This window comes from Salvelinus sp. IW2-2015, linkage group LG4q.1:29 (genome assembly GCF_002910315.2).
Source record: "Salvelinus sp. IW2-2015 linkage group LG4q.1:29, ASM291031v2, whole genome shotgun sequence".
NCBI lineage: Eukaryota > Metazoa > Chordata > Actinopteri > Salmoniformes > Salmonidae > Salvelinus > Salvelinus sp. IW2-2015.
Window position 1 is genome coordinate 41,444,334 of NC_036842.1, and position 21,746 is coordinate 41,466,079.

General features: G+C 40.0%; 1 protein-coding gene across 3 annotated transcripts in view; it reads right to left on the bottom strand.

Annotated features, from left to right (window-relative positions):
- Positions 1-21,746, bottom strand: part of si:dkeyp-19e1.3 (uncharacterized) — a 110,945-nt gene that overhangs the window by 86,633 nt on the left and 2,566 nt on the right. Inside the window, exon 2 of one of the 3 annotated variants that reach the window (XM_070442909.1) lies at positions 21,346-21,462. The exons of the other annotated variants lie outside the window; for them this stretch is intronic. The gene's annotated coding sequence lies outside the window, so the exon portion shown is untranslated. The remainder of the gene's footprint in view (positions 1-21,345; positions 21,463-21,746) is intronic. 3 annotated transcript variants of the gene reach the window in all.

Genomic DNA, 21,746 nt, shown 5'->3' on the forward strand with positions numbered 1-21,746 from the left:
TTCTTTTGATTTTCCCATGATGTCAAGCAAAGAGGCACTGAGTTTGAAGGTAGGCCTTGAAATGCATCCACAGGTACACCTCCAATTGACTCAAATGATGGCAATTGACATAATTTTCTGGCATGTTCCAAGCTGTTTAAAGGCACAGTCAACTTAGTGTATGTAAACTTCTGACCCACTGGACTTGTGATACAGTGAATTATAAGTGAAATAATCTGTCTATAAACAATTGTTGGAAAGATTACTTGTGTCATCCACAAAGTAGATGTGCTAACCGACTTGCCAAAACTATAGTTGTTAACAAGAAATGTGTGGAGTGTTTGAAAAATGTTTTTATGACTCCGACCTAAGTGTATGTAAACTTCCAACTTCAACTGTACTTTACCCGACTGTATGCATATAGTTACCTCATATCACTGATATTGTTCTTGTACATCCTGTATATCATTTTATTCATATTGACACTATATATTTCTGATATGCAAGTAACCAATTTGGCTGTACCGTTTACACCTTCTGTAGAGACCCATCCACTTGGCAAGATGTGGCTAGGGGTTATAGCATTTATTTCACATGACCCATCAATTTAGGCAAGTGTCTGGATAAACTTAATCTAATATTTATAAAATATTTTCACCTGGAATTGTTCCTTGTTGTAGGCTACTACTTTTAGTATTCATCTTTACTACACTACTCACTGTTTAGCACATGACCTCACATGTGAATCCTTAAAGAGATGGGTGGGGCTGGCTTAAGAGGGTGTGAACAATGCTGAATGGGTGTAGACAAAGGAGAGCTCTCCAGTAGGTACTAYAACTTTCAAAGGCCATTTTCTCAAAAATTAGTTTACAAGTTTATCAACTTCAAAGCATAATTACTTTCTCACTGTTCCTCAAATGCAGTGTAAGATATACAATTTTTTACCTGAGAGTTTACTTTTATCCAATGTAAACACAATTTCAAATTTTGCTACATAAGACTGATTTGAGCAGGTCGATCACATATTTAGAGTTAGAAAGCCACTTACTCAGGTGCTGAATTATCCCCCAAATAAACGTGCATATGCTATTATTGCACATGAAGATTAATCTCTTATGAACAAAAAAACTGTCTACCCAAAATATATGACAATCACTGGATTAGGTTGCACATTCAAATATTTTGAATCAACATGATTTGAACACCATCTCAGTAGTCTAACACTTTAATAAAAGCATTTTTTAAGATTAAATTACTTTATATATGATAAAAAATATGTTCTGTGTAACTGGGCATTTTTTGTGGTGCAACCAAATCATTGGCTGGCGCCACCAGGGTAAAATGTTAGTCTGGAGCCCTGCAATGGTTGCGTGTCACGTGATCGACTGCGCAGTCGGGCATCAAATGGCTATCCTATGAGCTGTTTAGCTGATATGTTACCTATCCAGACGTTTTAAGATCTGGCATGCGTCTGAAATGGACTCGGGCAGGAACTCAACCATTGACTGCAATGTGTATTCTCAATTGTTTGGCCTATGAATATTTCTTGGCTGAACTTAAAGTTGTAATGTCACGTGCACAAGTGCAGTGAAATGCATTTATTGAAAGCTCTAAACACAACAATCCTGTGATCAATATCAATGTAATACTAAAAAAAAGACATAGGGAGCAAAGTTGGGTCAGAGCCCGCAAAACGGTGGCCATACAGTACGGCAGATCACAACACCCTCCTCGCAAATAAACATATTTGACCAACATGATAACATCAGTATGATGCCACATCCTGTCAGCATTAGATAAGCTCATTGTTTTGGAGCGCATTTAAACCCTGCGAGCTTTGCACAAATATCTAATAAGATCCCCTAGGACAGCCAAACTACAGTGGGATGCAGCTTTAAACATACATCACCAAATTAGGGCCTTCCTTGAACCCTGATTGCCAGTCAGTGACAGCTCTGAAGAAAACCAGATGGACATGACAAAATTATTATGAGGGATAAGCTATAGCCTAGGCTACAGTATGTCTCAAGTGTCTCATTTTAACTTCCACCCTCAACCCTTTACAGTCGTGGGAATTGGCCAACAGACGGGTTGGCTGACAATGTCACGTAAATTATGTGTGCGCACCGACGTGGCCGGAAGGCGCGCGATATGATTCTGAATGTTCAGATAGCTAGCAACAATGACGAGAAGCTGCCATGTGGGGAATAGTAGGTTGCTTGTTTCAGTTCGTTGTATCTTGTTATTGATACCATGTCGTTTTAAGGTGTTTTGACTAATCGATGAATGAAGGTCACTAATTAGTAAGGAACTCCCCTCACCTGGTTGTCTAGGGCTTAATTGAAAGGGAAAAACCCAAAACCCGCAGACCTACTGCCCTTCGTGGAATGAGTTTGACACCCCTGTTATAAGCCAACCCAGTCTGTTTTGCGTCGTCTATATGGATAAGTTGAAATGTTTCTAACAGAAGGAAAAAGTATATACATAACCATGGTAGTAATTGAAATGGAGCAGTTTGAATCCAAACATTACACTGAAACAAACTTTTACTGTACTTTGCCCCATTTAAGGAAACCTGAAAATAATCTGAATACCTTCAGTAACATAAGAATATTCCTGGAAAAAGTGGGGTAGGTGCTACATAAGACAAAAACATGGCAAGGGTTTAAGTGAGAGGACCAACTTGTGTCTCCAAGTGGCCACACACACACCTCTCAAAAGTGTACAAGTAATTTCAATGCACTTTTATGACTCAAAGAACAGTAAACTATAAAAATTTGCTTTTTTATGGCTCTCCTAGCTGTGCCGTTGAGGAACTAGAGCAGGCACACTTGTAGTTGTTTTGTTTGGAACACAACCCAGCAATCACTCAATTACTACTGCTGTTTACGCAATCCAAAAAAGCAAAAAAAAACATTTTTGTCTGCTGCAAATTCTATTCACAATAGACAAACATAGGCTCATACTGTTCAGAACAATCCAGGGTATGACGCCATGTTATCTTGTAACTGTGCATCAAACAGATCATAAACGTTGACACTGTATATGACATGGGTTTTATAATATGGAAATGTGAAGCACACAATTGGACTGAAGGGTGTATGGCTTCCTTGTATTACATCAAAGCGGTATAATTATAATCCTGATAATATTATCTTGCAAAGTACATATAATCCTCGTAAGTTACAGCATTTCCCTCAGACAACAATAAAGTTCCCAAATTAGCAGGAGAGATGGGGGCAACTTGTCGGACAAGGTGCTCAAGCTCAGAACACCTGTCAGTCAAAACCCATATAGAAGTTTGAAGTGCAGCGCACAGTGCTTGACTTGGGTAGGAGCTCACTGGAACAGAGTACCGGTACCTCAAATGTTTACTGCTTGAGCTCCCTGTTCTTCTTATATAATATTAGCTCAAAAGTATTGTGGAGCTCCTGCACAACACATTTATCAGTGCCCAAATCAGCCATTTTCAACCTGTATATGGGCACAAGTGTAAAGATTTAAAATGATTATGGTTAGCATTTGTGGAGGGTAGACTGATATTATATTTGTGCCTACAGCCAGGGAGGAGTGTGTCATGCATTCAATGCTGTAATCCAAGGGGTTTTCGTCAACTGAGCAGAATAAGCTACTTTGAACTGAATCCCCTTCAACTGATGACTATATTGCCTCAAGCAGTAGAGAGAGACAAGAGAAAGAAAGAAGATGTGGAGAAAGGGAGAGAGAGAACGAGAAGAGAAAAACATGAAGGTCAGGAGGGAGAGAAGAAAGATTGAGGAAGGGAGAGCGCGAGGGAGGGAGAGAGAGAATACTGACTAGAGGTCAACCGATTAATCGGAATGGCCGATTAATTAGGGCCGATTTCAAGTTTTCATAACAATCGGATATCGGTATTTTTTACACCTTTAACTAGGCAAGTCAGTTAAGAACACATTCTAATTTTCAATGACAGCCTAGGAACGGTGGGTTAACTGCCTTGTTCAGGGGCAGAATGACAGATTTTTACCTTGTCAGCTCAGGGATTCAATCTTGCAACCTTACGCGTTAACTAGTCCAATGCTCTAACCACCTGCCTTACATTGCACTCCATGAGGAGACTTCCTGTTACCCGACTGCAGTAAGAAGCCAAGGTAAGTTAATAGCTAGCATTAAACTTATCTTATAAAAAACAATCACTCATAATCACTAGTTAACTACACATGGTTGATGATATTACTAGTTTATCTAGCATGTCCTGCGTTGCACATATCGAAGAGGTGCGCTTCGCGAAAAAGGACTGTCGTTCTGCAACGTGTACCTAACCATATACATCAATGCCTTTCTTAAAAATCAATACACAAGTATATATATATTTTTATTTTATATTTATTTATTTTGCACACAGGTGGACTTTATTTAACTAATTATGTGACTTCTTTTGTTCAAATATTTTTTATTGAACACACACAAGAATGGTGTATAGGTATAAAAGACAGGTATTACAATTCTTATCTAAACATAAAAGAGCAGACAGAAACAAAAAGACCCAGAGTTCTGGGTACAAAACAAATATTACAAAACAAGACATACAGAACAAGGACAGGTAGAAAGAAAGAGGGTAGGTGTCACCCCCCACTTATTCCCCCCTTTATCCCTCCCCCCTTTACCCTTCCCCTTGTTCCCCTCCCGACTGCTCAACCTGGCATATTTAGTTAACTTTGCCTGCTAACATGAATTTTCTTTAACTAGGGATTGTGTCACTTCTCTGCAACAGAGTCAGGGTATATGCAGCAGTTTGGGCCGCCGTCTCATTGCAAACTGTGTGAAGACTATTTCTTCCTAACAAAGACCGCCAACTTCGCCAAACGGGGATGATTTAATAAAAGCGCATTTGCGAAAAAAGCACAATCGTTGCACGACTGTATCTAACCATAAACATCAATGCCTTTCTTAAAATCTATACACAGTATATTTTTAAACCTGCATATTTAGCTAAAAGAAATCCATGTTAGCAGGCAATAAGGTGAAATTGTGTCACTTCTCTTGCGTTCATTGCATGCAGAGTCAGGGTATATGCAGCAGTTTGGGCCGCCTGGCTCTTTGCGAAACTAATATGCCAGAATTTTACGTAATTATGACATAACATTGAAGGTTGGGCAATGTAACAGTAATATTTAGACTTATGTATGCCATCCGTTAGATAAAATACGGAAGGTTCTGTATTTCACTGAAAGAATAAACGTTTTGTTTTCGAAATTATAGTTTCCGGATTCGACCATATTAATGACCAAAGCACGTATTCTGTGTGTTATTATGTTATAATTAAGTCTATGATTTGATAGAGCAGTCTGAACGATGGTAGGCAGTAGCAGGCTCATACGCCATTCATTCAACAGCCATTCGTGCGTTTTGCTAGCAGCTCTTCGCTGTGCTTCAAGCATTGAGCTGTTTATGACTTCAAGCCTATCAACTCCCGAGATTAGGCTGGTGTAACCGATGTGAAATGGCTAGCTACTTAACGGGGTGAGCGCTAATAGCGTTTCAATCAGTGACGTCACTCGCTCTGAGACTTGGAGTAGTTGTTCACCTTTGTGGACCGATGGGTAACGCTGCTTCGAGGGTGGCTGTTGTCGATGTGTTCCTGGTTCGAGCCCAGGTAGGAGCGAGGAGAGGGACGGAAGCTATACTGTTACACCGGCAATACTAAAGTGCCTATAAGAACATCCAAGTCAAAAGTATATGAAATACAAATGGTATAGAGAGAAATAGTCCTATAATTCCTATAACTACAACCTAAAAGTTCTTACCTGGGAATATTGAAGACTCATGTTAAAAGGAACCACCAGCTTTCATATGTTCTCATGTTCTGAGCAAGGAACTTAAATGTTAGCTTTCTTACATGGCACATATTGCACTTTTACTTTCTTCTCCAACACTTTGTTTTTGCATTATTTAAACCAAATTGAACACATTTCATTATTTATTTGAGGTTAAATTGATTGTATTGATGTATTATATTAAGTTAAAATAAGTGTTCATTCAGTATTGTTGTAATTGTCATTATTACAAATAAAATAATTAAAAAATAATACAAATAAATAAAAATCTGCCGATTAATCGGTATCTGTATTTACAGTGTCTTCAGAAAGTATTCACACCCCTCGGCTTTTTCCACGTGCTGTGATACAGCTTGAATTTCAAATTGATTAAATTGAGATGTGTCACTGGCCTACACACTATCTCAATGTCAAAGTGGAATTATTTTTTGAAATATTTACAAATTAATTMAAAATGAAAAGCTGAAATGTCTCAATTATTCAACCCCTTTTTATTGCATGCCTGAAGAAATTCAGAAGGAAAAATGTGCCCAAGTCGCATGGACTCACTGTGTGCAATAAGTGTGTCAAGATTTTTGAACGACTACCTCATATCTGTACCTCACACATACAATTATCTGTAAGGTCCCTGGGTCGAGCAGTGAATTTCAATCACAGATTCAACCACAAAGACCCGTGATCTTTTCCAATGCCTCGCAAAGAAGGGCAACTATTGGTAGATGGGTAAAAATAAAAAGTAGACATTGAATACCCCTTGGAGCAAAGTGAAGTTATTACACTTTAGATGGTGTATCAATACACCCAGTCACTACAAACGTACAGGCGTCCTTCCTAATTCAGTTGCCAAAGAGGAAGGAAACCGCTCAGGGATTTCACCATGAGGCTAATGGTGACTTTAAAAACAGTTTAATGGCTGTGATAGGAGAAAACTGAAGATGGATGAACAACATTGTAGTTACTTCACAATACTAACCTAAATGACCGAGTGAAAAGGAAGCCTTTACATAATACAAATATTCCAAAACATGCATCCTTTTTGCAAAGGGGTAATAAAGTAAAACTGCAAAAAATGTGGCAAAGAAATTAACTTTACATCCTGAATACAAAGTTTTATATTTGGAGCAAAACCTACACATCTCTGAGTACCACTTCATATTTTCAAGCATGGTGGCTGCATCATGTTATGAGTATGCTTGTCATCAGCAAGGACTACAGAGTTTTTTGGGATAAAAAGAAACAGAATAGAGCTAAGCACAGGCAAAATCCTAGAGGAAAACCTGGTTCAGTCTGCTTTCCAGCAGACACTGGAAGAAAAATTCACCTTTCAGCAGGACAGTAACCTAAAACAGGAGGCCAAATATACACTGGAGTTGCTTACCAAGACGACATTGAATATTCCTCAGTGGCCTAGTTACAGTTGACTTAAATCTATGGCAAGACTTGAAAATGGCTATCTAACAATAATCAACAACCAACTTGACAGAGATTGAAGACATTTTTCAAAATAATGTGCAAACATTGCACAATCCAGGTGTGGAAAGCTCTTAAGCCTTGTTCACATTAGCAGTTTGAAGTGTATCAAATACATTTTTTGGCATATCTGATGCGAACCTGTTCTTTTTCCTACAGTCTGAACAGCCAAAAAGCACATGGAATCAGATAATTTAAGCAACCTACGAAGGTGTTTGAAATCAGTTACAAATCTGATTCCTGTCCATGCGACTTGTGTCTGAACAGTTAAATCTGATTTACTTGCCCTTGTGGTTTTTAAGACTGTTATTTGGCATATCTTGTTGCCTCCTAATTACGCTGTTGACCATTTTGACAAGAACACCTGGTAGCTAACTAGCTTGTTAATTGTTTACAAATAAATAAGTGAATGTGCTAGAAAGCTAAACAGCTACCTAGACAGCTAGTGGACTGCTGTGGCTAGCAAAAATATATATTATTTTGTAAGTTACATTATGATTTTGAGCAACTGGAAAGTGTCCTTGGCAGGCATTGTTGTCACCTTAGGAAGCACGAGCACCACCACCACCAACCAGTGCGCACACACCCATTATTACTATGACAACTAGAGTAGCCATGTCAACAAATGACTGCTGTCTGAACACACAAAATCTGATTGTCACTCGTATACTGGACAGTATTCCAAAACAGATTTGAAAAACAAAACTGATTTCAGCATTAATGCCTGTGAGGCTGAAGGCTGAAGAGACTTACCCCAGAAAGACTTACAGCTGTAATCACTGCCAAAGGTGATTCTAACATGTATTGACTCAGGGGGTTGAATACTTATCTAATCAAGATGGTGTTTTATTTTTCTTCCACTTTGACATGAGTATTGTGTAGATTGACCAAAAAAAAWATGACAAAATCAATTTTAATCCCACTAACACAACAAAATATGGAAAAAGTCAAGGGGGTCTGAAGGCTTTCTGAAAGCACTATTTATTTCATAATGATTGCTATGTTGATCAGATATTGCGCATTTTACCACAATGTCCACATCTACCAATTCAAAGATTCTCATTACCGCAACAGTTTTTGAAGTCACAAAATGTTTAACAAAGCAATTTATAAATGTGTTTACATTGCTCACCGAATGGAAAGGCCTGAATTCAACATAATGAAAAAAAAATTAGTCATTTTTCTCATCACAGCAACACAACCTTTTCTGAATCTTGTTTTTTTGTCATGAGTATTTTTACGTCCACATATTTGGATTAAAAAAAAAAAAAAAAAAAAAGATTTAGCCAAAAGTACTAAAGTATAACTTACATTTTTCTTATTTCCTAAATATTGGTGCATTACGGGAATGATAAAACAGATTTCTTATTGCCGCAGTAGGTAATAAGCAGTAGGTAGCCTGGCGGTTAGAGCGTTGGGCCAGTAACCAAAATATCGCTTGTTCAAATCTGAGTCGACAAGGTGAAGAATTTTTTTTTTTGTCAATGTGCCCCTGAACAAGGCACTTAACCCTAACTGTTTCAGGGTTGCCTTTGATAATGGCTGACCTAGGCCACACTCTCCGAGGGTGTCTCATGAGGAGTTGGGATACGCAAAAAAACACATTTTCATTTCACACATGCGTATAAACTAGATGTCGACCGATTATTATTTTTCAACGCCGATACCGATTATTGGAGGACAAAAAAAGCCGATACCGATTAAATCGGCCGATTTATTAAAAAAAAATATATATATTTTTTTTTAAATATATACAGTGGGGAGAACACATTTGTGAAACACTGCCGATTTTGCAGGTTTTCCTACTTACAAAGCATGTAGAGGTCTGTAATTTGTATCATAGGTACACTTCAACTGTGAGAGACGGAATCTAAAACAAAAATCCAGAAAATCTCATTGTATGATTTTTAAGTAATTAATTTGCATTTTATTGCATGACATAAGTATTTGATACATCAGAAAAGCAGAACTTAATATTTGGTACAGAAACCTTTGTTTGCAATTACAGAGATCAATACGTTTCCTGTAGTTCTTGACCAGGTTTGCACACACTGCAGCAGGGATTTTGGCCCACTCCTCTATACAGACCTTCTCCAGATCCTTCAGGTTCGGGGCTGTCGCTGGGCAATACGGACTTTCAGCTCCCTCCAAAGATTTTCTATTGGGTTCAGGTCTGGAGACTGGCTAGCGCCACTCCAGGACCTTGAGATGCTTCTTACGGAGCCACTCCTTAGTTGCCTTGGCTGTGTGTTTCGGGTCGTTGTCATGCTGGAAGACCCAGCCACACGACCCATCTTCAATGCTCTTACTGAGGGAAGGAGGTTGTTGGCCAAGATCTCGCGATACATGGCCATCCCCATCACTCTTATCCTTCCTGTCATTGACAGGTCCTGCCGTGTAGTTCTGGGCTGATCCCTCACCTTCCTCATGATCATGGATGCCCACAAGGTGAGATCTTGCATGGAGCCCCAGACCGAGGGTGATTGACCGTCATCTTGAACTTTTCCATTTTCTAATAATTGCGCCAACAGTTGTTGCCTTCTCACCAGTCTGCTTGCCTATTGTCCTGTAGCCATCCCAGCCTTGTGCAGGTCTACAATTTTATCCTGATGTCCTACAGCAGCTCTCTGGTCTTGGCCATTGTGGAGAGGTTGGAGTCTGTTTGATTGAGTGTGTGGACAGGTGTCTTTTATACAGGTAACAGAGTTAAACAGGTGTCAGTTAATACAGGTAATGAGTGGAGAACGGGAGGGCTTCTTAAAAGAAAACTAACAGGTCCTGTGAGAGCCGGAATTCTTACTGGTTGGTAGGTTATCAAATACTTATGTCATGCAATAAAATGCAAATTAATTACTTAGAAATCAGATCCGATTTTCGGGATTTTAGATTCGTCTCTCACAGTTGAAGTGTACTATGATAAAATTACAGACCTCTACATGTCTTTGTAAGAGGAAACCTGCAAAATCGGCAGTGTATCAAATACTTGTCCTCCCCACTGTGTATATGTGTGTGATATATATATATATCATACACCCACACATTTTTATAATAATGACAACTGCAACAATACTGAATGAACAAGAACACTTTTATTTTAACTTAATATAATACATAATACACACACACACAGCTCTGAAGTGACAATGATACTAAAGAGTCTGCTTAGGAGACAAATACTCTCAACTGTTTGAATAAAAATAGAGTTTAAGTTACCTGTGAATGAATGTTGAAAACATTGTAACCTGGAACTGATCAATATAAGCGAAGATCATTTTTTTTGTAGAGTGGATTTATGAAAATATGTTGACAAACGTTACCTTATCTAGTGAGATTTACACGGGTATCAAAACGTCGAGGCGGTTTAAGACCTGCACAAAACACAGACCTTATTTGAAGTAGATCAAGACATTCTCTATGGAAGACATGAACGGTAAAATACGAAGGAACCCCTGTCAAGTTCAGCCGCAAGTTTACAGGAATTATAACGCGTCGACTATTCCTCTCTAAACCATATACCTTTGACTAATCCGGAAACTATCACCTCGAAAACAAAAAGTTTATTCTGTTACGTATTTTATCTAACGGGTGGCATCCATGAGTCTAAATATTCCTGTTACGTCGCACAACCTTCAACGTTGTCATAATTACGTAAAATTCTGGAAATTAGTTCGCAAAGGAGCCGAGGCGCAAACGGTTGCATATACCCTGACTCTGCGTGCAATGAACGCAAGAGAAATGACACAATTTCACCTGGTTAATATTGCCTGCTACCTGGATTTCTTTAGCTAAATATGCAGGTTTAAAATATTACTTGTGTATTGATTTTAAGAAAGGCATTGATGTTTATGGTTAAGTACATATTGGAGCAATGACAGTCATTGATTGATTGTTTTTTATAAGATAAGTTTAATGCTAGCTAGCAATTTACCTTAGCTTACTGCATTCGCGGCACAGGCAGGCTCCTCGTGGAGTGCAATGTAATCAGTGTTAGAGCATTGGACTAGTTAACTGTAAGGTTGCAAGATTGGATCCCCCCCGAGCTGACAAGGTTAAAAATCTGTCATTCTGCCCCTGAACGAGGCAGAACGTTCCTAGGCCGTCATTGAAAATAAGAATGTGTTCTTAACTGACGTGCCTAGTTAAATAAAGATTAAATAAAGGTGAAAAAATATAATAATAATATTTTTTTTTAAACATTGGCAAATCGGCGCCCAAAAATACCGATTTCCGATTGTTATGAAAACTTGAAAATCGGCCCCGATTAATATCGGCCATTCCGATTAATCGGTCGACCTCTAGTATAAACACACACTTGCACATGTGAAACAGGACAAATATAAGCACATTAAAGTACATCCCATCCTAAAACAGGTAAGCCTAACATCAAAATGGTGGATATCCTTCTTTAATAAGGATCGGCACCTTTTTTTCAATATTTGCCTAAAATGACATACCCAAATCTAACTGCCTGTAGCTTAGGCCATGAAGCAAGGATATGCATATTCTTGGTACCATTTGAAAGTAAACACTTTGAAGTTTGTGGAAATGTGAAAGGAATGTAGGAGATTATAACATTAGATCTGGTGAAAGATAATACAAACAAAAAAAGTTGGTTCTCTCAACAACAAAAATGACCATCTTTGAAATTCAAGAGAAAGGCCATAATGTATTATTCCAGCCAAGGTGCAATTTAGGTTTTGGCCACTAGATGGTAGCAGTGCATGTGCAAAGAACTAGACTGATCCAATGAACCATCGCATTTCTGTTCAAAATGCTGTATCAAGACTGCTCAAATGTGCCAAATGTGTTTATTAATAACTTTTCATGTTCAAAACTGTGCACTCTCAAACAATAGCATGCTATTATTTAACTGTAATATCTACTGTAAATTGGACCGTGCAGTTAGATTAACAAGAATTTAAGCTTTCTGCCAATATCAGATATGTCTGTGTCCTTGGAAATTCTCAACCCTTACAACCTCATGCTAATCGCATTAGCCTACGTTAAGTGGAGGGATTTCGCTTAGCTTAAACACAAACACCAGATTGTGGCTTTATGTATAAAAAAAAAATATATATATATATTTTTTTTAAAGGCCTTTACACAGCCATATTTCTTGACAACACCTACTTAATACAATCTATACAATAGGTGTAATCAGTGGACATAGTAAATAAAGTTACCAGCACAGCACACGCATTGACTATACATTAGAATTCTTATTATCATGACCCAAATTAAGGTTCTCATTACTGAAATTGACCTAAAAATGATGCGGTAATGAGAAGTGTGTGATTTGGTAATGAGAGCCCCTTAGCTCAATACTGCAAGGAATAGGAGACAGCCATTATGAGTTAGCAAACAATTGACCACATCACTGAAGCCCATTCACACCTCCATGTTGGTAAGGTAATTTCCCAATTTGAGCTTTTTAGTCATTTCGGTAGTGGTCAAGAAGGTCACGTGTCGTAAAGGGGGTGTTTGAGAATAAGATCCTCATTCTGAAGGCATATAAGTGAAGAAACATTATTTATTTATTTTAGTCAGTTAAGAACAAATTCTTATTTTCAATGACGGCCTACGAACAGTGGGTTAACTGCCTTGTTCAGGGGCAGAACAACAGATTTGTACCTTGACAGCTCGGGGATTTGAACTTGCAACCTTTTGGTTACTAGCCCAATGCTCTAACCACTAGGCTACCCTCCCGCCCAAATAATTAATTATTTATTTATTAAAATGTAATTAATTAATCTAATTAATTAACTTGTGCTCACTTAGGACTACTTCGCTAGATCAGGGTTTACGAAACTCAGATTCAAATTATCAAAGCTTGATGAATTGGATATTTGAATCAGCTGTGTAGTGCAAGGGCAAAAAAACTAAACGTGCAGGAATGTGTTTGGGAAACCCTGCTCTAGTCTCATAGTAAATGGTCTGAATACTTATCTAAATTTTTCTTTTTTTAAGATCTCATTTAAATATTTGCAAAAATGTATAAATACATGTTTTAGCTTTGTTATTATAGGTTATTGTGTGTAGATTGATGAGGTTATTATATTTAATCGGTTTTAGAATAATGCTGTAACTTAACAAAATGTGGAAAAAGGGAATGGGTCTGAATACTTTCCGAATGCACTGTATATAAAATAATCAAATAAGATTTAAAATAAAAAAAGGATGCACCTGAGCTCAATTTCGAGTGTCATAGCAAAGGGTCTGAATACTTACGTAAATAAGGTATTTCTGTTTAAAACATATTTGGCAACATTTCAACAAAAAAACTGTTTTCGCTTTGTCATATGGGGTAGTGTGTGTAGATCATTACACGTGCACCTTGTGCTGGGGACAAAAGGCCACTCTAAAATGTGCAGTTTTGTCACAACACAATTTTGAGCGAGCGTGCAATTGGCATGCTGACAGGGAGTGGTTTCCACTCCCTGTCAGGCTTTATCCAAAAAATCTGATATTTTTTTTAGCGGGTGCACCAATTTTTTTATTTTTTATTATCTGAATGATTTAATTTGATACTCAAGATACATACTTGATGTCAAAGTCATGGGTGCACAAGCAGTTGCCTCGAAAACATGTTTGTGATTAAAGGCAAAACAGCGTAAACAAAATTATTGTTTGTATAGATTAACGTGGTACCTTCAGGCATTTGGAAATTGATCCCAAGGATGAACTAGACTTGTGCAGGTCTACAATTTATGAGGTCTTGGCTGATTTCTTTAGATTTTTCCCATGATGTCAAGCAAAGAGGCACTGAGTTTGAAGGTAGGCCTTGAAATACGGCCACTGGTAAACCTCCAATTGACTCAAATGATGTCGATTAGCCTATCAGAAGCTTCTAAAGCCATGACATAATTTTCTGGAATTTTCTAAGCTGTTTAAAGGCACAGTCAACTTACTGTATGTAAACTTCTGACCCACTAGAATTGTGATATAATTCACTGTAAGTGAAATAATCTGTCTGTAAACAATTGTTGGAAAAATTACTTGTGTAATGCACAAAGTAGATGTCCTAACCGACTTGCCAAAACAAAAGTTTGTTAACGAGTGATTGTTAAGATTGATTGTTTTTTATAAGTTTAATGCTAGCTAGCAACTTACCTTGGCTTTTTGCTGCACTCGCGTAACAGGTAGTCAGGTAGTCACACTCCTCYTGGAGTGCAATGTAATCGGCCACAATCGGTGTCCAAAAATGCAGATTATGATTGTTATGAAAACTTGAAATCGGCCCTAATTAAATCGGCCGTTCCGATTAATCGGTCGACTTCTATTGGACAACCATGCATTCGCCACAAGACATGCCACCAGAGGTCTCTTCACAGTCGCCAAGTCCAGAGCAGACTATGGGAGGCACACAGTACTACAAAGCCATGACTACATGGAACTCTTTTCCACATCAAGTAACTCATGCAAGCAGTAAAATTAGATMTAAAAAAAAAWGTAAGATAAAAATACACCTTATGGAACAGTGCGGCCTGTGAAGCAACAAACATAGGCACATATATGCATACACACACACATGGATTTGTTGTAGATATGTGATAGTGTTGTGAAATCTGTTGTGAATGTATTGTAATGTTGAAAAAATTGTATAACTGCCTTAATTTTGCTGGACACCAGGAAGAGTAGCTGATGCCTTGTCATGTTGCAGGGCGAGGTGGGATAGGCTATATAGGATTCGTAGTTTAGACTGAATTTACCAGCTATGAAACAAACGGCAGAAATAGCTACTGCAGCATTTATTTTACTATAAATGTGTTCATGCTCAACAATTTTTATTCACAAATGCGAGTGAAATGCTGGCACTGTGGAGCCCTGACCATCCACCAACGTGGCTAGTGAAACAACCATCTTACCATGTCACTTACCCAATGCCAAAATCTACCCGCTTTTGGCAGGTGGCGGTTGTTAATTTTAGGCCCTGCTCACATCTGTGGTGAATAATAACACTGGGGAGGTAATTGACAAACAGAGATCCTCTGACTGGTGTCCATTATTTATTCACACACACCACTGCCCCAGACAGGAGACAGCTCATATTAGCCCAGTCTGAAGGCCCTCCCTTTTCCATAAATATGAATAAGGGTACTCCAGTGAGATGCCTCTAGTGTAGTAGAAGCGCCACAAAAGGCAAGACATGACATACAGGCCGGTTAGTGGCCTACTTCTCATCTACGGTGAGTGTGTACATGTGTTAAGAGGAGGCTGGTATGAGCAGGATGCTGGCTTTCACCCGTACAATCCCACTTATTTAATTAAACAAGGCAGATGCACTTGCTCAATTACACCCATCACAACAAAACAAATGTATATAAAGGCAAGTAACTCAATAATTTTAAGTTTATGATAGAATGTAGGATGACAAAATTGTTTACTTTTTGGTACGTCTAGGGCTGCTATTCCACTTGATTCAGCCCTCCCCATCACCTTTGTCAAATGCTAAAGGAAGTAAGCCCATTCACCAACCACCCAAAAAAACACATCCGTTTCCTGTGCTGGTCTTCAGCTCAGGTTCAACAGAATGAAAACAAGCAGAGTATGGCTAATAATAGCAGAGATACTCTTGACTCACAGTCACACACAATGACAAGAACCAAGGCCATTTATAGACAACTGAAGATCACTAACACAAAATATCTTTGATATGAGCACTAGTCTTGCTAGCTGTAGCCTACAGTACAGTCCATTGATGGATTGGAATCGTTGACGTTGGTAGGGTAAAGAGCTAATTTCCAACCAGTGTGTTGTAAACAACGTTTGCCGATTCCACTATTGTTGCTCAGGCTGTTTGCCTTCACAATAAAAGTCACTCATTGAAACTGATGAACGGATAAAAATAGTGGAATTTTTCTTCCGGCGCCGAAAAGAGATGGCTGCCTCGCTTCGTGTTCCTTGGAAAATATGCAGTATTTTGTTTTTTTACGTGTTATTTCTTACATCGGTACCCCYGGTAATCTTAGGTTTCATTACATACAGTCGGGAGGAACTACTGAATATACGATTAACGTCAACTCATCATCGTTCCTACCAGGAATATGACTTTCCCGAAACGGATCCAGTGTTTTGCCTTCCACACAATACAATGGATCTGATCCCAGCCGGCGACCCTGTGCGACGCCGAAAAAGGAAAACGTGGCGGTCTCGTGGTCAGGCTTCGGAGACGGGCACATCGCGCTCCACTCCCTAGCATACTACTCGCCAATGTCCAGTCTCTTGACAATAAGGTTGATAAATCCGAGCACGGGTAGCATTCCAGAGAGACATCAGGGATTGCAACGTGCTCTGCTTCACGGAAACATGGCTAACTCAAGGGACCTAACGGAGTCGGTGCAGCCAGCTGGTTCTTCATGCATCGCGCCGACAGAAACAAACATCTTTCCGGTAAGAAGAGGGCGGGGGGTAGCCTTATGATTAACGAGAAGTGGTGTGATCATCATAACAACACACAAGAACTCAAGTCGTTCTGTTCACCTGATCTAGAACTCCTCACAATCAAATGTCGACCGCATTATCTACCAAGGGAATTCTCGTCAATCATAATCACAGCCGTACACTTCCCCCCCAAGCAGACACATCGATGGCCCTGAACGAACTTTATCTGACTCTTTGTAAACTGAAACCACACACCCTGAGGCTGCATTCATCGTACTGGGGATTTTAACAAGGCTAATCTAAAAACAAAACTCCCTAAATTCTATCAGCATATCGATTGTGCTACCAGGGCTGGAAAAACACTAGACCATTGTTAACTAATTCCGCGACGCTTATAAGGCCCTCCCCCGCCCCCCTTTCGGAAAAGCTGACCACGACTCCATTTTGTTGATTCAGCCTACAAACAGAAAACTCAAACACAAGCTCCGCGCTCAGGTCTGTTCAACGCTGGTCCGACCAATCTGAATCCACGCTTCAAGACTGCTTCGATCACGCGGATTGGAATATGTTCCGCATCGCGTCCAACACAATATTGACGAATATGCTGATTCGGTGAGCGAGTTCATTAGGAAGTGCATTGACGCGATGTCGTACCCACAGCAACGATAAAAACATTCCCAAACCAGAAACCGTGGATTGACGGCAGCATTCGCGTGAAACTGAAAGCGCGAACCACTGCTTTTAACCAGGGCAAGGTGACCGGAAGCATGACCGAATACAAACAGTGTAGCTATTCTCCCCAAGCAATCAAACAGGCTAAGTCTCAGTACAGAGACAAAACGAGTCGAAATTCAACAGCTCAGACACAAGAGGTATGTGGCAGGGTCTACAGTCAATCACGGATTACAAAAAGAAAACCAGCCCCGTCGAGACCAGGATGTCTTGCTCCCAGACAGGCTAAACAACTTTTTTGCCCGCTTTGAGACAATACAGTGCCACTGACACGGCCCCCTACCAAAACCTGCGGGCTCTCCTTCACTGCAGCCGAGGTGAGTAAAACATTTAAACGTGTTAACCCTCGCAAGGCTGCAGGCCCAGACGGCATTCCCAGCCGCGTCCTCAGAGCATGCGCAGACCAGCTGGCTGGTGTGTTTACGGACATATTCAATCAATCCTTATCCCAGTCTGCTGTTCCCACATGCTTCAAGAGGGCCACCATTGTTCCTGTTCCCAAGAAAGCTAAGGTAACTGAGCTAAACGACTACCGCCCCGTAGCACTCACTTCCGTCATCATGAAGTGCTTGAGAGACTAGTCAAGGACCATATCACCTCCACCCTACCGGACACCCTAGACCCACTCCAATTTGCTTACCGACCCAATAGGTCCACAGACGACGCAATCGCAACCACACTGCACACTGCCCTAACCCACTGGACAAGAGGAATACCCATGTGAGAACTGTTCATCGATTACAGCTCAGCATTAACACCATAGTACCCTCCAAACTCGTCATCAAGCTCGAGACCCTGGGTCTCGACCCCGCCCTGTGCAACTGGGTCTGGACCCTGACGGGCCGCCCCCAGGTGGTGAGGGTGGTAACAACATCTCCACCCCGCTGATCCTCAACACTGGGGCCCCACAAGGGTGCGTTCTGAGCCCTCTCCTGTACTCCCTGTTCACCCACGACTGCGTGGCCATGCACGCCTCCAACTCAATCATCAAGTTGCGGATGACACTACAGTGGTAGGCTTGATCACCAACAACGACGAGACGGCCTACAGGGAGGAGGTGAGGGCCCTCGGAGTGTGGTGTCAGGAAAATAACCTCATACTCAACGTCAACAAAACAAGGAGATGATTGTGGACTTCAGGAAACAGCAGAGGGAGCCACCCTATCCACATCGACGGGTCAGTATGGAGAAGGTGGAAAGTTTTAGTTCCTCGTGTACACGTCACGGACAAACTGAACTGGTCCACCCACACAGACAGCGTTGTGAAGAAGCGCAGCACAGCGCCTCTTCAACCTCAGGAGGCTGAAGAAATTCGGCTTGTCACCAAAAGCACTCACAAACTTCTACAGATGCACAATCGAGAGCATCCTGTCGGGCTGATCACCGCCTGGTACGGCAACTGCTCCGCCCACAACCGTAAGGCTCTCCAGAGGGTAGTGAAGTCTGCAGAACGCATCACCAGGGGCAAACTACCTGCCCTCCAGGACACCTACACCACCCGATGTCACAGGAAGGCCATAAAGATCATCAAGGACAACAACCACCCAAGCCACTGCCTGTTCACCCCGCTATCATCCAGAAGGCGAGGTCAGTACAGTGCATCAAAGCAGGGACCGAGAGACTGAAAAACAGCTTCTATCTCAAGGCCATCAGACTGTTAAACAGCCACCACTAACATTTAGCGCCGCTGCCAACATACTGACTCAACTCCAGCCACTTTAAAAATGGGAATTGATGAAATTATGTAAAAATGTACCACTAGCCACTTTAAGCAATGCCACTTAATACAATGTTTACATACCCTACATTACCCATCTCATATGTATATTACTGTACTCTAAATCATCTACTGCATCTTGCCATCTTTATGCAATACATGTACCACTAGCCCTTTAAACTATGCCACTTATGTTTACATACCCTACAGTACTCATCTCATATGTATATACCGTACTCTATACCATCTACTCATCTGCCATGCCGTTCTGTACCACCACTCATTCATATATCTTTATGTACATATTCTTTATCCCTTTACACTTGGTGTGTGTGTGAAGGTAGTAGTGTGGAATGTGTGTTTAGATTACTGTTGGTTATTACTGCATTGTCGGAACTAGAAGCACAAGCATTTCGCTACACTCGCATTAACATCTGCTAACCATGTGTATGTGACTAATAAAATTTGATTTGATTTGATTTGAATCATGCCACAATTGGACCAGATAAGATAAACAAAGTGGAATTGTTATATAATTTCAACAAAAAATGTTTACCCCCCCCCCCCCAAAACAAATCTGTTGAAATCAGCATTGGGGGCAATTTGCATTGGGGGCATAGCCTACTTATATGCACTGTAAAGCCTAACGTATGGATTGTGCACCCATGAAATGGGCTATCAGCCTACTCAGTGACATCCACAGAACACAACTGTGTAGAGTTCAATATATTAGAGTCTTAGCTCTTATTGCAGGACTTTGATGCAAAACCGCCACAGTATGTACAATGCGGTAACAATCAGGGCAGTTGCCGTGGGCCGTTACTCTTCTCTATAATTACAAGTGACTTGCCAAGTCTTACAATAAGCTAAAATGACTACGTATGCTGTAGGTCTGTCCCCTGCAAAAAAATCTCTTGGTCGACCGAAAGTCTGTTCTTTCGACGAATCAATTGGTCAAACATTTTTATACGTATTTTCCCATATATAGACAGACACACACCACGTGTTTTAATAAAATAAATGATATGCATTGAGCTTGTCTGATGCTTTAAGCTTACGGTTTAATAAAATAAGACATGCCTCAAGAGGGAGCAAGAGATCTAGATAACCAGAAGGGGAAAAAACATAACCGGATGCAGCTATTCTCCTGCTCCTGCTGGCTTTTGCAGTTTCTGCCATTACTCTCCTGAAGTTGGCTACACGAGGAGTCAGCATCCTTTCTAATGTGGAATGCCAATTTATCTTACATTTCTACCGATCTGCGTGCCAGTTATGGTTTRCATAAGCAAATTAAATTATGTCTATTGCCAACTAAGTATTCTATTGCCATTGCCAACTATGTAAAAATAGCCCACAAAGACAACAAATAAAAACATTGCAGCCGGCAGATACAAAATATCCTGATAAAAAAAAAATATATATATATCCTATGAATCACATTGGCTACACATGGCCTGTCTGCAACGAACTTGAAACATTGTATCAACTATTAACTTGGGTTTAGCCTGAAGTGTGTGTTAGCGAACTTGCAACTTTGTATAAAATATTAAGGGTCCTCAGTTTCCCGTGCCAGTGAGCTCAGGACAGACACTGCTGTAGGCTATATGCGTAAGGGATAAGAAGCAGTGCTGGACTTCGGCAAGAGCTCAGCACCTCAAATGTTCTACTGCTTGAGCTCCTGTTCTGCTTATAGAATATTAGCTCAAAAGTATTGTGGAACTCCTGCACCTAAATATTAAACAGTACCAGCACCCAAAATGATAAAAGTAAATCAGTTAGGCCTATTTTATGACGTTTCCACTTGATCAGAGCATGACATTTTTCCCTTTCACACAGAGGTTATCAAAAGGGAGAGCTAGAAAGACTTTTCAAATACATTGAGGAACTATTGAAATTCTCAATGGATGTAAAAACAGACTTAGTTTGCTTGCAGACAATGAGAACGGGAAGACTGGAATAATAATATTGAATGCATTAAAATAAGTTACCATAACCTAAGTAACAAACATTGTAGATTAGAAATTATAGTAATTAACTGTAAATGTCCTACTGGTGATATGTAACGGGGAATTGATATACAGTGCCTTTGGAAAATATTCAGACCCCTTGACATTTTCCACATTGTTACATTAGCCTTATTCTAAAATGGATTAAATAAAAATCTTCAGCAATCTACACACAATACCCCCTAAATGACAAAGGGAAAACAGGTTATAATTTTTTTGCAAATATATAAAAAACAAAAAGATACCTTAATTCAGACCCTTTGTATTCAGTATTCAGACCCTTTGCTATGAGACTTGAAATTGAGCTCAGGTGCATCCTGTTTCCATCCTTGAGATGTTTCTGCAACTTGATTGGAGTCCACCTGTGGTAAATTCAATTGGTACTTCACTTATAATTCACTGTATCACAATTCCAGTGGGTCAGAAGTTTACATACACTAAGTTGACAGTGCCATTAAACAGCTTGGAAAATTCCAGAAAATGATGTCATGGCTTTAGCAGCTTCTGATAGGCTAATTGACATAATTTGAGTCCATTGGAGGTGTACCTGTGGATGTATTTCAAAGCCTACCTTCAAGCTCAGTGCCTCTTTGCTTGACATCATGGGAAAATCAAAAGAAAATCAGCCAAGACGTCAGAATTTTCC